The sequence below is a fragment of the Salmo trutta genome, chromosome 12 (assembly GCF_901001165.1).
Source record: "Salmo trutta chromosome 12, fSalTru1.1, whole genome shotgun sequence".
NCBI lineage: Eukaryota > Metazoa > Chordata > Actinopteri > Salmoniformes > Salmonidae > Salmo > Salmo trutta.
Genome location: NC_042968.1, coordinates 52,190,078 through 52,206,500, shown reverse-complemented (window position 1 = coordinate 52,206,500; position 16,423 = coordinate 52,190,078).

Genomic DNA, 16,423 nt, shown 5'->3' with positions numbered 1-16,423 from the left:
ATTGGTAAATTCATTTGGACATGATTTGGAAACGCACACACCTGTCTATATAAGGGCCCACAGTTGAAAGTGCATGTCAGAGCAAGCCATGAGGTTGAAGGAATTATCCATAGTGCTCCGAGACAGGATTGTGTTGAGGCACAGTACTGGGGAACGGTACCAAAAAATGTCTGCAGCATTGAAGGTCCCCAAGAACACAGTGGCTTCCATCAATCCTAAATGGAAGACTCTTCCTAGAGCTGGCCGCCCGGCCAAACTGAGCAATCGGGGGAGAAGGGCCTTGGTCAGGGAGGTGACCAAGAACCCGATGGTCATTCTGACAGAGCTCCAGAGTTCTTCTGTGGAGATTGGAGAACCTTCCAGAAGGACAACCATCTCTGCAGCACTCCACCAATCAGACATTTATGGTAGAGTGGCCAGACGAAAGCCACTCCTCAGTAAAAGGCACATGACAGCCCGCTTGGAGTTTGCCAAAATGCTACTAAAGGACTCTCAGACCATGATAAACAAGATTCTCTGGTCTGATAAAACCAAGATTGAACTCTTTGGCCGGTGAAGCACAGTAGTGGTGGCATCATGCTGTGGCGATGTTTTTCAATGTCAGGGACTGGGAGACTAGTCATGATTGAGGGAAAGATGAATAGAGCAAAGTACAGAGATATCCTTGATGAAAGCCTGCTTCAGAGCGCTCAGGACCTCAGACTGGGACGAAGGTTCAACTTCCAACAGTACAACGACCCTAAGCAATGCAGGAGTGGCCTCGGGACAAGTCTATGAATGTCCTTAAGTGGCTCAGCCAGAGCTTGAACCCAGATCAAACATCTCTGGAGAGACCTGAAAATAACTGTGCACCGACATTCCCCCATTCAAGCTGACAGAGCTTGAGAGGATCTGCAGAGAAAAATGGGATAAACTTCCCAAATACAGGTGTGCCAAGCTCATACCCAAGAAGACTCAAGGCTGTAATCGCTGCCAAGGGTGCTTCAACAAAGTACTGAGTATATGGTCTGAATACTTATGTAAATGTCATATTTCAGTTTTATTTTTTTAATAAATTCGCTCAAAATTTCCCAATACATGCAGACATTTTGCATTAGAAAGTGAGTGACTGGGTGGTGAGTGAATATTTTGTGATTGTTGCATTACACAAATGAAATGTTATTGAATTATTTAAATCAATTACTTTGCTGCCATTAGGGTGTGGTGCCATGATGTTGTGTAATATTTGACTTAAACCTTATAATGGTGGAATCTTCATTCTCCACTTTTTGTAAATGTAAGACCGACACACAGATCTTTTGAAGAATATAATATATGCATGTGTCACGTCCTGACCAGTAAAAGAGGTTGTTTGTTATTGTAGTTTGGTCAGGGCGTGGCAGGGGGTGTTTGTTTAGAGTGTTTCGGGGTTTGTAGGGCTATGTTCTTGTTAGTCTATTTCTATGTTAGTTCTATTATGTCTATTTCTATGTGGTGTTTATTGGGTGGACCTTCAATTGGAAGCAGCTGCTCCTCGTTGCTTCTAACTGAAGGTCCTATTTAAGAGGGGTGTTTTTTCTATGGGATTTGTGTTTGTTGCATCTGACAAGACTGTTTTCGTCGTTCGTTCAGTGTTCATTTTTGTTTAATAAAGAAGATAATGAGCATTCACGTACCTGCTGCATTTTGGTCCAATCCTTACGACGCCCGTGACAGCATGCCTCATTTGCTCAGATCAATTGTCATACCACATAGAAACCAAATACACAAAAAAATATATATAAACTTATTTTTTATGCATTTTTTTTCTTCAGAAATGCCTTCTGGAACATGTGAACTATCATATGCTTTAATAATAAGTGTATGCAACCTGTAAATACGAATAAAATTGTTAAATTACGAGCCTAGTTGGTTTGGCCATGGAAAAAGACAACCGTCCCACTAGCCATGATTGGCTAAGATAATGAGTGGTCTGGACATGCCGAGAGATGAGTCCAGATTGGTCTGCCATGTAGCACGTTTCTGTCTATAATATGAGATGGTCAGTATGTGTAGGTAATCCATTCTAACACTGATTTTTTGAAATATATCACATAGTAGATCTGCATAAGTGTTGCTCTCCACTTTCTGGAGGACCGAGTTCTGAAATCAGTGGAATTAGAGTATGGAGCTAGAGATGGAAAACATTCTGCAGTTTGATTGCAAATATGAAGACAGAGTCAAAAAGAGTACACACAGAAGGCTGTTGTATAAAACACCTGTCTCCGGATTACATCTTCAAACTAAGGGCAACCTGGCATCCGTGACAGAGAGGGAGAAGCGTCCATCCATGTATACAGATAAGAGAGTCTAGTTAGCTACATTTTCAGAAATGACATTTTTCTAATTTTGTCAGAAAGTTGTTTTCATTTCAAGTTAGTGTACTGTTAGCTAGCTAGCTAATGTTAGCTGGCTGGCTAGCTAGCTAACGTTACGTGTATGATCTGATTAGTAATATTATTCGTATCTCAGAGCCATTTGCATTGCTAGTTATAGCCTAATTTTAACTAGCTAACATTGAACCTGGTTGGTTAGATACCAGCAGATTCATGCAGGGTAGTAACATTATGAGTTGGGATTATGGGTCTTTGTTTAGCTGGATAGTTACATGTCTAAACAAAAGACTCCACTACGCAAGTAACTATTTCAATAGAATGTTTATGATGTCACTGCAACAACTGTTGATAGACGTAGCTGGTAAATCTACTCCGATTTCAGAGCACTCTTGTCTGAGTGTGCCAGAGTGCAGAATAACTGACAAATTTACAAACGCTCAACCCCCCTTTGAATATGGCCGGTGTCAGTAAACGTTGGCAAAAAAGCGTAATTATATTTTTGCCAGCAGCACAGTTGCAGTCACCAACGCTCTGGATAAATAAAAACAGCCTAACCAGCTCTGCTAGGGTGAGTAAAATGGTCAGAGTGCGCTGTTCTCTCATTTATGTCTGGAAGTAGCTAGTAAGCCAGCTAACGTTAGCCAGTTAGCTTGGGTGCTTGACTGCCGTTGTGAGGTCAGAATGCTCGGATCAACCCTACTCCTCGGCCAAAGTGTCCAGTGTGCTCTCGGAGCGTTCATGCTCTGAATTTACAAATGCCCAGAAATCACTCTGGCACTCCAGATTAAATTTACAAACACACCCGTAGAGGAAGCCAGCCTTTAGCCTTGAAATATTTGGTTATTTAGTACATAGCCTCACATGTGAATCCTTAAAGAGATGGGTGGGGCAAAAGCTTAAAGAGGGTGTGAACAATACTGAATGGTGTAGATAAAGAAGAGCTCTCCAGTAGGTAACAAAATATTTAAGGGCCATTTTCTCAAAAGTGAGCTTACAAGTTTATCAACTTTCAAAGCAGAATTACTTTCCCATTGTTCCTCAACTGTAGTGTATGATATATCATTTTCTAGCTCTGAGTCTCTACTTTTATTCAATCTAAAAAATACAATTTCAAAAGTTGTTACATAAGACCGATTCGAGCCGGTCGGTCACATATAGTACAGTCAAAAGTTTGGACACCGACTCATACCAGGGTTTTTCTTTATTTTAACTATATTCTATATCGTATAATAATAGTGAACACATCAAAACTATTAAATAACACACCAATTTGTAAGTCTGCTAAATGACGTAAATGTAAATGTAAAAAAATGGAATCATGAAGTAACCAAGGAAGTGTTAATCAAATCAAAATGTATACAGAAGATAGCCTATTATGGCAAGAACAGCTCAAATAAGCAAAGAGAAATGACAGTCCATCATTACTTTAAGACATGGTCAGTCAATGTGGAAAATGTCAAAACATTGAAAGTTTCTTCAATTGCAGTCGCAAAAATCATCAAGCGCTATGATGAAACTGGCTCTCATGAGGACCGCCACAGGAAAGGAAGACCAGAGTTACATCTGCTGCAGAGGATATGTTAATTAGAGTTAACTGCACCTCAGATTGCAGCCCAAATAAATGCTTCACAGAGTTCAGGTAATAGACACATTTCAACATCAACCACTACTAAAGGATACCAATATTAAGAAGAGACTTGCTTGGTCCAAGAAACACAAGCAATGGACATTAGAGCAGTGGAATTCTGTCCTTTTGGTCTGATGAGTACAAATTTTAGATTTCTGGTTCCAACCGCCATGTCTTTGGTGTTCAACCTTCCCAAGTTCTCTCACATCACCCCGCTCCTCCAAACACTCCACTGGCTTCCAGTTGAAGCTCGCATCTGCTACAAGACCATGGTGCTTGCCTACGGAGCTGTGAGGGGAACGGCACCTCCGTACCTTCAGGCTCTGATCAGTCCCTACACCCAAACAAGGGAACTGCGTTCATCCACCTCTGGCCTGCTGGCCCCCCTACCTCTGCGGAAGCACAGTTCCCGCTCAGCCCAGTCAAAACTGTTCGCTGCTCTGGCACCCCAATGGTGGAACAAGCTCCCTCAATCACCACCTTCCGGAGACACCTGAAACCCCACCTCTTTAAGGAATACCTGGGATAGGATAAAGTCATCCTTCTAACCCACCCCCTCCCCCTACCCCCCCCCCAAAAAAAATTAAGATATAGATGTACAATTGTAAAGTGGTTATTTCACTGGATATCATAAGGTGAATGCACCAATTTGTAAGTCACTCTGGATAAGAGCGTCTGCTGAATGACGTAAATGTAAATGTCTTTGTGAGACAGAGCAGGTGAAAGGATGATCTCCACATGTGTGGTTCCCACTGTGAAGAACGGAGGAGGAAGAATTATGTTTTGGGGGTGTTTTGCTGGTGACACTGTCAATGATTTATTTAGAATTCATGGAACACTTAACCAGCATGGCTACCACATAATTATGTAGTGATATGCCATCCCATCTGATTTGCACTTAGTAGGACTATCATTTGTTTTTCAACAGGACAATAACCCAACATACCTCCAGGTTGTGTAAGGGCTATTTGACCAAGAAGGAGAGTGATGGACTGTTACATTTGATGACCTGGCCTCCACAATCACCTGACCTCAACCCAATTATTATTTAATTTTTCATTTACTATTATTCTTTTTTTATTTAATAATAATAGTAAATATTTTTATTTACCTTTATTTAACTAGGCAATTCAGATAAGAACAAGTTCTTAATTACAATGACAGCCTACCCCGGCCAAACCCGGACAACGCTGGGCCAATTGTGCGCCGCCCTAAAGGACTCCCAATCATGGCTGGATATGATACAGCCTGGATTCGAAACAAGGACTTTAGTGACGCCTCTTGCACTGAGATGCAGTGCCTTAGACCGCTGTGCCACTCATGAGCCCACTTGAGATGGTTTGGGATGAGTTGGACCGCAGAGTGAAGGAAAGGCAGCCAAAAAGTCTCAGCATATGTGGGAAATCCTTCAAGACTTTTTGAAAAGCATTCTTCATGAAGCTGGTTGAGAGAATGCCAAGAGTGTGCAAAGCTGTCATCAAGGCAAAGGGTGTCTACTTTGAAGAATCTAAAATCTAAAATATATTTGAATTTGTTTAACACTTTTTTGGTTACTACTTGATTCCATATGTGATATTATTTTTGATGTCTTAACTATTAGACATTTTTTTCAATACAGAAAAACACTTGAATGAGTATGTGTGTCTCTTACACCGCCTGGTATAGAGGTCCTGGATGGCAGCAAGCTTTGCCCTTGTGATGCACTGGGCTGTACATACTACCCTCTGTAGCCCCTTGCGGTCAGATGACGAGAAGTTGCCATACCAAGCAGTGATGCAACCAGACAGGATCATCTTGATGGTGTAGTTGTACAACTTTGAGGATTGGAGGACCCATGCCAAATCTTTTCAGTCTCCTGAGTGGGAGTAGGCGTTGTCGTGCCCTCTTCATGACTGTCTTGGTGTGTTTGGACCATGATAGTTTGTTGGTGATGTGGAATCCAAGGAACTCGAAGCTCTCAACCCGCTCCAATACAGCCACGTCAATGGGGCGTGTTTGGCCCCCCTTTTCCTGTAGTTCACAATCAGCTCTTTTGTCTACCTCACGTTTAGGGAGAGGTTGTTGTCCTGGCACTACACTGTCAGGTCTCTGACCTCCTCCCCATATGTTGTCTCATTGTTTTCAGTGATCAGGCCTACCACCGTTGTGTTGTCAGCAAACTTAATGATGATGGAGTCGTGCTTGGCCACACAGTCATGGGTGAACAGGGAGTACAGGAGGGGACTAAGCATGCACCACTGAGGGGACCCCACATTGTTGTCAACCCTTACCACCTGGGGGCACCCATCAGGAAGTCCATGATCCAGTTGCTGAGGGTGGTGTTTAGTCCCAGGGTCCTTTACTTAGTAATGAGATTTAAGAGCACTATGGTGTTGAACACTGAGCAGTAGCCAACAAATAGCATTCTGATGTAGGTATTCCTTTTGACCATGTGGGAAAGGCAGTGTGGAGTGCAATGGAGATCCTATAATTACATTTTAGTCATTTAGCAGACACTCTTATCCAGAGCGACTTACATTGCATACATTTCATACATTTATTTTTTCTTCCGTACTGGTCCCCCGTGGGAATCGAACCCACAACCCTGGCGTTGCAAACACCATGCTCTACCAACTGAGCCACACAGGACCAGAATCTGTGGATCTATTGACGATGTATACGTGTTGTAGTGGTTCTAGGGTTTCTGGGATGATGGTGTTGTTGTGACAGGGCAGCAACACAACATGACAACACTACATGGTAGTAACACAACATGACAACAACACGGTAGCATTACAACATGGCAGCAGCACATTATGGTAGCAGCAAATACATTGTTAGGCACAGACAACAGCACAAAGAGCAAAAAGATAGAGACAACAATGCATCACGCGAACGATCCACAGGTGACAGTGAGTGTCCATGATTGAGTTTAAATGTAGAGATGGAGATAAAACTGACCAGTTTGAATGTTTTTGCTGCTCGTTCCAGTCGCTAGCTGCAGCAAACTGAAAAGAGGATCGACCCAGGGACATGTGTGCTTTGGGGACCTTTAACTGAATGTGACTGGCAGAATGGGTTTTGTATGTGGAGGTTGACGGTTGCAGTAGGTATCTCAGATAGGCCTCACTCAGCCCTAAGAGGGTTTTATATAATAAAGTAATGTGGTTATTTACTGAGAAAGCTTGATGGACAATTAGAAAGCTTTGTTGTAGAGCGTTTAACAAAAAATCCGGGGAGGGGCCAGTACTAGACTGTATCATCTGCATATAAATGGTGAGAAAGTTTCCTACTGTCTGAGCTATGTTGTTGATATAGATTGAGAAGAGCTTGTGGCCTAGGATCGAGCCTTGGGGTACTCCCTTGGTGACAGGCAGTGTCTGAGACAGCAGACGTTCTGACTATACACAATGCACTCTTTGAGAGAGGTAATTTGCAAACCAAGCCAAGACCCCTCAGAGATACCAATACCACAATAATGGAATGGTCCACTGTATCAAAAGCTTTGGCCAAGTCAATAAAAACATTATCACAACATTGTTTAGAGTCAAGGGCAGTGGTGACATCCTTTAGGACATTTAAGGTTGCAGTGAAATGACCAATTACCTGATCAGAAATCAGATTGCATACCTTAGGGAATACAAGACATCAAGAAAGCCAGTCAGTTGATTATTGACAAGTTTTTCCAGCACTTTTGATAAACAGGGCAAGATAGAAATTGGCCTATAACAGTTAGAATCAGCTTGATCTCCCCTTTAACCTCCCTGGGCAAGGTGGGACGCTTAGTCAACAGCCAGTGGAATCGCGTGGCGCGAAACACAAATACCTCATAAATGCTATAACTTCAATTTCTCAAACATATGACTATTTTACACCATTTTAAAGACAAGACCCTCGTTAATCTAACCACACTGTCCGATTTCAAAAAGGCTTTACAGCGAAAGCAAAACATTAGATTATGTCAGAAGAGTACCCTGCCAAAAATAATCACACAGCCATTTTCAAAGCATGCATAATTGTCACAAAAACCAAAACCACAGCTAAATGCAGCACTAACCTTTGATGATCTTCATCAGATGACACTCCTAGGACATTATGTTATACAATACATGCATGTTTTGTTCAATCAAGTTCATATTTATATCAAAAACCAGCTTTTTACATTAGCATGTTTTGTTCAGAACTAGCATACCCACCGAAAACTTCCGGTGAATTTACTAAATTACGCACGATAAACGTTGACGAAAAACATAACAATTATTTTAAGAATTATAGACACAGAACTCCTTTATGCAATCGCTATGTCCGATTTTAAAATAGCTTTTCGGTGAAAGCACATTTTGCAATAATCTGAGTAGATATCACGGCTAGCTATTTTGATACCCACCAAGTTTGGCACTCACCAAACTCAGATTTACTGTAAGAAAAATTGGATTACCTTTGCTGTTCTTCGTCAGAATGCACTCCCAGGACTTCTACTTCAACACCCAATGTTGTTTTGGTTCCAAATAATCCATAGTTATATCCAAATAGCTCCGTTTTGTTCGTGCGTTCAAGTCAATATCCGAAGGGTGACGCGCCGGCGCATTTCGAGACAAAAAAATTCTAAATATTCCATTACCGTACTTCGAAGCATGTCAAACACTGTTTAAAATCTATTTTTATGCGATTTTTCTCGTAAAATAGCGATAATATTCCAACCGGGAGACGTTGTATCCGTTCAAACACTGAAAGGAAAAACAAGGAGTCGTTACATGCACGCACGTTACAGTGTCATTGTCCTCAGAAGGACCACTCTCCAAAACCCCTGCTGTTTTTCGCCCAGAGACTGCAGAGCTATCATTCCACGTTCTGTCGCCTTCCTAGAGCCAATGAAAGCCTTAGAAAATGTCACGTTACAGCAGAGATCCTGTATTTTTCATAGAGAGGCTACAGAAGGCCAAGAAATGGTCAGACAGGGCACTTCCCATATAGAATCTTCTCAGGTTTTTGCCTGCCATATGAGTTCTGTTATACTCACAGACACCATTCAAACAGTTTTAGAAACTTTAGGGTGTTTTCTATCCAGATCCACTAATTATATGCATATTCTAGTTTCTGGGCAGGAGTAATAACCAGATTAAATCGGGTACGTTTTTTATCCGGCCGTGAAAATACTGCCCCCTATCCCAAACAGGTTAAGGAGCTCCTTTAGCACCTCAGACTCAGTGAGGGACAAAAAGAGGGACAACAATCAGACTATTCACATTAGAAGAGATGGGAGATGAGGAAGGCGTGGCTGAGTTAAATATGAATGTGGCTGAGTCAAATAGGAATGTTGACTGGTGATTAAAGAGCTCAGTCAAAAGTTCCTGGTCAGTAACAAGGATGTCATCAACATTATGGGACATGGGCAGCTGTGAGGAGTAGCTTTTATTCTCCAGTTCTTTCACCATTTTACATAACTTCTTGGGGTTAGACCCACAGAGAGCGAACTGCTCCTTAACATAACTAACTTTGGCCTTCTAGATTGGCTGAGTGCACTTATTTCAGCCTGTCAGCCTGAGTATCTGAGTGATGAGCTTTCGCCAAATGGTGGAGTAACTCTGCCAGATCCCGGTCGAACCAGGGGCTGAACCTGTTTTTAATTCCTTTTTTCTTTATGAGGGGTTGCTTGTTAGCAATACCACAGAAAATATCAATAAAGTCCAATCAATCAGAGGCAATCAAGCTGATTCCATACCAATTTACAGAGGCCAGGTCATGAAGGACGTGTTTCTGTAAACATCTATGACAAATCAGGACAGGTGTTTAACTGAGCAGCCATTACAAACACAGGCTGATCACTAAGGTCATTACAGAAAACACCAGACTGATACCTATCAGGATTATTTGTTAAGATAACATTAAGGAGAGTAGGCTTTTCTGGGTGTTTGGAGTCATAACTTGTGGGACTGGTAAGGATCTGAGATAAATTTAGGGAGTCCCATTGTTTTAAGATTTGGTCAGATGGTCTAAGCATGTCCCAGTTTAGGTCAACTAGCAGGACAAATTCAGACTTAGTGTAAGGGGCCAGGAGAGAGTTTAGGGCATGTAGGGTACAGGCCGGTGCTGATGGTGGACGAGAACACCCAGCAACTGTCAACAAAGAGCTATTTGAAAGCTTAATGCTTAAAACCAGCAAATCAAATTGTTCGGGGACAGAGTTGGCGGAGACAACCAAGCACTGAAGGTGTTCCTTGGTAAAGATTGCCACTCCACCACCTTTGGAAGATATGTCTTGCCGAATAAGGTAATGGCCAACACAGTAACATGAATACGAAGTCGGTGAGAGGAGGTTAGAATAAGATGTGAGGCCAAGAGTCTGTGTAACCAATAGAGAGTCAGAGTTGCGAGTGTGGGAACAAACAATGTCTGTCACACTGTCGGGTAAACAGCAAGTTCATAGTCAACAAAGCACATAGGAGTCATGGAGTTAGTAGCACAAAACAAAATAAAAAAGTTTCATGGTTTGGAGCTAGCCAACTTCAAAGAATCACTCGCCCCAACAAAATAACCTGAGAGAGTAGCTCTCTATGAGTCCAGTAGGCTATAAAAGTTTGAGAAAAAATAAATAAACCGTAGGTCTATGGTAGTCAGTGTTTCTGAGTAAAGCTCAAAAAAGTTTCACAAGTCAACCCTTTGACACATATAAACACAGGAGTGTGATCATTCTACAGTGGTCCCTGCAGTTTACGCTCAAACCGGTGTGATTAGAACACTTATTTAGAATGTCCAGTTATGATTGATGCAACTGTCAGCATGTGAGCTGGCCTCACAGTTTATTCACAGAAACATTTTGCACACTTTACAATGTTATGTCCTCAATGTGAGCAGTTTATTTTTGGATGTAATGTTCAGACATTCAGAGAAGTAGAGACAGCATAACACAATTATCATCCAAACTGGAAAATGTAGGCTACATTAGTCATAGCGCTACCTGAGAAAAGAGTGACCTAACACACGTGGTCATAAAGTCATATTTAGCTAACTCTCAGCTGACAGAAACCATTATATTAATTAGCTAATAGCAATTACTATTTACAACATCACGGGTGAGCTCACCAGTGAACTAAATAATTGAATAAAACACTTTCTAAAAATCAAAAGTAATCCAACAATGGGTAGTTTGTGCATCCCTCCATGTTTGTTTTTTGAGTCAAACAAAGATAAAAGGTTACAAGATGAGTTGGGTCTGTTTGCAGTATGCATGTTGGAGGGGGTGTGTTGTCTACCATCATTCACTTCTGGAAGTTTACTCGAAAGACGAGTGAACCATCCCTTCACCTCATTTTGTTATAACATCTTTGGTCTGACAGCAGTTTACATAACAACCAGAATGCATTTTATGATGTCAACAAACATGGCACCATACCTACAGTATACTGTAGCTGAGAAAGTAATACAAAGTGTATGTTGTGTAGTAAGCTGTTAGTAGCCCAAGTGCCTCACCCTAATAATTTGGTTCTGACTTGGTGGTGCACATGTAGCCTATAGCCTGTTTTAGAGAAATGTAATCATCAAATACTTTAAGAGCTTTCATTGTCTGCTTGCTTATATGTGCCCTTTATTTATCCTACTGTTCTGGCTTGGTGTACAGGGAGAATACTGTAAGAAGGGCCCATGTCCGGAATTCTGTAGCTGTACACTTCAAAAGTACTGAACAAATAGTTAAATTGACTAGGTCAATCTTTGCTCGCTCATTAACCTCTTAGTCAAAATTACAGATTGCCTTTTATCTGCTCGTCGTCACCTTATGCCATAGTTTGTACATCTCAATTGTCAGCAGGAACCACATTTGTTTAAGCAAGTCAAACGTATCAGCTATCTTTTTTAAAAAGGCAGTAAATGAGGCTGCATACTAAGTGTATGTTGTATAGTAAGAGGGCGGTAGGTAGCCTAGTGGTTAGAGCGTTGGGCCAGTAACCGAAAGGTTGCTGGATTGAATCCCTGAGCTGACAAGGTAAAAATATGTCATTCTGCCCCTGAACAAGGAAGTTAACCCACTGTTCCCCGTTAGGCCGTCATTGTAAATAATAATTTGCTCTTTAACAATTTCTGCTAGTTAGTTTTTGCTACCATGTGGGTTTTAGCTTGCTTGAGCCTGCTAATTGAGGAGTGTTACTTCACCTGTTTCCATACGTGTTTCATTTTAAAACATATCTAACAAAGGAGTTGTTTAATCTAACTGCTTAACTATTTATCTGTACATGGAATTGTATTATTTTTTAATATTTTTTTTCTTCTAATCTTTACAGAAAAATGCCACGGACACTATCTGATGTGTGGAGACATTTCACTGCAGCTAATGTAGAAGGAAAAGCTGTGTACATTTGCAAATACTGTGCCAAATCATATTTGAAGAATGCAACAAAGATGTCTAGTGAATAAAGTTCCCTCAGCGCTCACAACAAGCAACCTCTGACAGAAGTCTCTACTCTATTCGAGGTGAAAATGATGAATCAGACACCTTATCGATAGCAACAACTCACGGTCCTCCTGGAATCAGATGTTTTTTTGACTCAATGCAGGAACGTAGTCAGATAAATGCTGATGAATGGCTTGCTCGAGCTGTGTATGCAACTGATTCACCTCTGACGCACACAGACCATGTGTATTGGAAGATATTTCTGAATGTTCTTTGCCCAGCATACACCCCTCCAACCAGACATGCTTTATCTACTCATTTGCTGGTGAAGGTTAAGCAAATCATAGAGAAAGCCTGTATTGACTGTATTGCAATCATCTCTGATGGGTGGTCGAATGTTCGTGGGCAAGGAATAATTAACTACATAATCTCCACCCCTCAACCAGTATTCTACAAGAACACAGACACAAGGGACAAGAGACACACCGGTCTCTACATTGCTGATGAGCTGAAGGCAGTCATCAATGACCTTGGGCCACAGAAGGTATTTGCACTGGTGACAGACAATGCTGCGAACATGAAGGCTGCTTGGTCTAAAGTGGAGGAGTCCTACCCTCCCATCACACCCATTGGCTGTGCTGCTCATGCATTGAATCTGCTCCTCAATGACATCATGGCACTGAAAACAATGGATACAATCTACAAAACAGCCAAGGAAATGTTTAGGTATGTGAAGGGTCATCAAGTTATATCATCAATCTACCTCACCAAGCAAAGTGAGAAGAATAAGAGCACCACATTGAAGCTGCCCAGCAACACCCATTGGGGTGATGTTGTCATCGTGTTTGACAGTCTCCTATATGGGAAGGAGTCTCTCCAAGAAATGGCCATATCACAGTCTGATGAAATGGATAGCCCCATCAAGAGGATCCTCCTGGATGATGTATTTTGGGAGAGAGTGGTAAGCAGCCTGAAACCCCTGAAACCTTTAGCATTAGCCATTGCACGGATTGAGGGAGACAATGCCATCCTGTCTGATGTTCAGACTGCTTGCAGATGTAAGAGAAGAAATCTGTACTGCCCTGCCCACTTCACTGTTGCTCCAAGCAGAGGAAACTGCAGTTCTGAAATACATCAAAAAGCGTGAAGACTTCTGCCTGAAGCCCATACACGCCGCACCGTACATGTTGGACCCCAAGTATGCTGGCAAGAGCATCCTGTCTGGTGCAGAGATAAACAAGGTTTATGGTGTCATCACTACCGTGTCTCACCACCTTGCCTGGATGAGGACAAGGTTCTTGGCAGTCTGGCGAAGTAACTTCCAAGCAAGGGCTTTGGGATGGAGATGCAATATGGCAGTTGTGCCAACATATCTCATCAGCCACCTGGTGGAAGGGACTTTGTGGATCTGAGGCTCTTTCCCCTGTTGCCTCCATCATCCTCCAAATCCCACCAACATCAGCCACCTCAGATCGCAACTGGTCCTTGTTAGGGAATACCCACACCAAAACACACAACAGGCTGACCAATACAAGAGTTGAAAAATTGGTGGCCATCCGGGGAAACGTGAGGCTTTTTGAGCCTGACAACGAGCCATCCTCAACAAGGTTGGAAAGTGACAGTGAAGATGAGGCCTCAGAGTCTGATGTTCAAGAGGTGGACATTGAGGAGGTCCAGGGAGAAGACATGGAAGCCTGAGAGGAAGACAACCAAAGCTTTAGTTTCTAAACTATCATTTTACAGATGTATGTTAAATGTTTTTGGGAGATGCGATGGATAATTCAATATTTCCTTTCTTTGTGTTCAGTGAAATTATCCCATGTGAAGAGTCAACTCATTTAATTAAAGTTCAATTCGTAACTAAATAGTTTTTTTTTTAATTTCTATTGGAAGGATTTAATAATTTGCAATTATGTCTACTTATGATAAGATAAAATGGTTATGTTTCTGTTTCCATATGATATGGTAAATATATCCAATGCAAAAAACATCTACATTTAAATGGTATTAATATAATTTGCATATATTTCTGTTAATTGCCATGTATTCCCGTTAATTCCCATATATTCCCGTTAATTCCCACAGAAAGTTTCCACCTCTGAATATTCCCCAAAAATGTGCAACCCTAGTGATAAAAACAATGTAATACATTTTAGAATAAGGCTGTAAGGTAAGAAAATTGGAAAAAGTCAAGGGGTCTGAGTACTTTCCGAATGCACTTTATTTGATACCATTCCAGTTATTCCGCGCCTGTCCTCCCCAATTAAGGTGCCACCAACCTTCTTTGGTGTGTGTGTGTGTGTGTGTGTGTGTGTGTGTGTGTGTGTGTGTGTGTATTTTTGAGTGTCAGTGTAAGATGTGTGTGTGTACATAGAGCCAGTGCAAGAATGTCAGTTCCAAAAAAAGGTGGTCAATGCAAATAGTCCAGGTAGTGATTTGATTCAAATCAAATCAAATCAAATCAAATTTATTTATATAGCCCTTCGTACATCAGCTGAAATCTCAAAGTGCTGTACAGAAACCCAGCCTAAAACCCCAAACAGCAAGCAATGCATGTGAAAGAAGCACGGTGGCTGGGAAAAACTCCCTAGGAAAAACTCCTGAGAAAGGCCAAAAACCTAGGAAGAAACCTAGAGAGGAACCAGGCTATGAGGGGTGGCCAGTCCTCTTCTGGCTGTGCCGGGTGGATATTATAACAGAACATGGTCAAGATGTTAAAATGTTCGTAAATGACCAGCATGGTCAAATAATAATAATCATAGTAATTGTCGAGGGTGCAACAAGCACGTCCGGTGAACAGGTCAGGGTTCCGTAGCCGCAGGCAGAACAGTTGAAACTGGAGCAGCAGCATGGCCAGGTGGACTGGGGACAGCAAGGAGTCATCATGCCAGGTAGTCCTAGGGCTCAGGTCCTCCGAGAGAAAGAAAGAAAGAGAGAATTAGAGAGAGCATATTTACATTCACACAGGACACCGGATAAGACAAGAGAATACTCCAGATGTAACAGACTGACCCTAGCCCCCCGACACATAAACTACTGCAGCATAAATACTGGAGGCTGAGACAGGAGGGATCAGAAGACACTGTGGCCCCATCCGATGATACCCCCGGACAGGGCCAAACAGGCAGGATATAACCCCACCCACTTTGCCAAAGCACAGCCCCCACACCACTAGAGGGATATCTACAACCACCAACTTACCGTCCGAAGACAAGGCCGAGTATAGCCCACAAAGATGTCCGCCACGGCACAACCCAAGGGGGGGGCGCCAACCCAGACAGGAAGACCACGTCAGTGGTTCAACCTACTCAAGTGACGCACCCCTCCCATGGACGGCATGGAAGAACACCAGTAAGTCAGTGACTCAGCCCCTGTAAAAGGGTTAGAGGCAGAGAATCCCAGTGGGAAGAGGGGAACCGACAAGGCAGAGACAGCAAGGGCGGTTCGTTGCTCCAGCCTTTCCGTTCACCTTCACACTCCTGGGCCAGACTATACTTAATCATAGGACCTACTGAAGAGATAAGTCTTCAGTAAAGACTTAAAGGTTGAGACTGAGTCTGCGTCTCTCACATGGGTAGGCAGACCATTCCATAAAAATGGAGCTCTATAGGAGAAAGCCCTACCTCCAGCCGTTTGCTTAGAAATTCTAGGGACAATTAGGAGGCCTGCGTCTTGTGACCGTAGCGTACGTGTAGGTATGTACGGCAGGACCAAATCGGAAAGATAGGTAGGAGCAAGCCCATGTAATGCTTTGTAGGTTAGCAGTAAAACCTTGAAATCAGCCCTTGCCTTAACAGGAAGCCAGTGTAGGGAAGCTAGCACTGGAGTAATATGATCAAATTTTTTGGTTCTAGTCAGGATTCTAGCAGCCGTATTTAGCACTAACTGAAGTTTGTTTAGTGCTTTATCCGGGTAGCCGGAAAGTAGAGCATTGCAGTAGTCGAGCCTAGAAGTAACAAAAGCATGGATTAATTTTTCTGCGTCATTTTTGGACAGAAAGTTTCTGATTTTTGCAATGTTACGTAGATGGAAAAAAGCTGTCCTTGAAGCAGTCTTGATATGTTCTTCAAAAGAGAG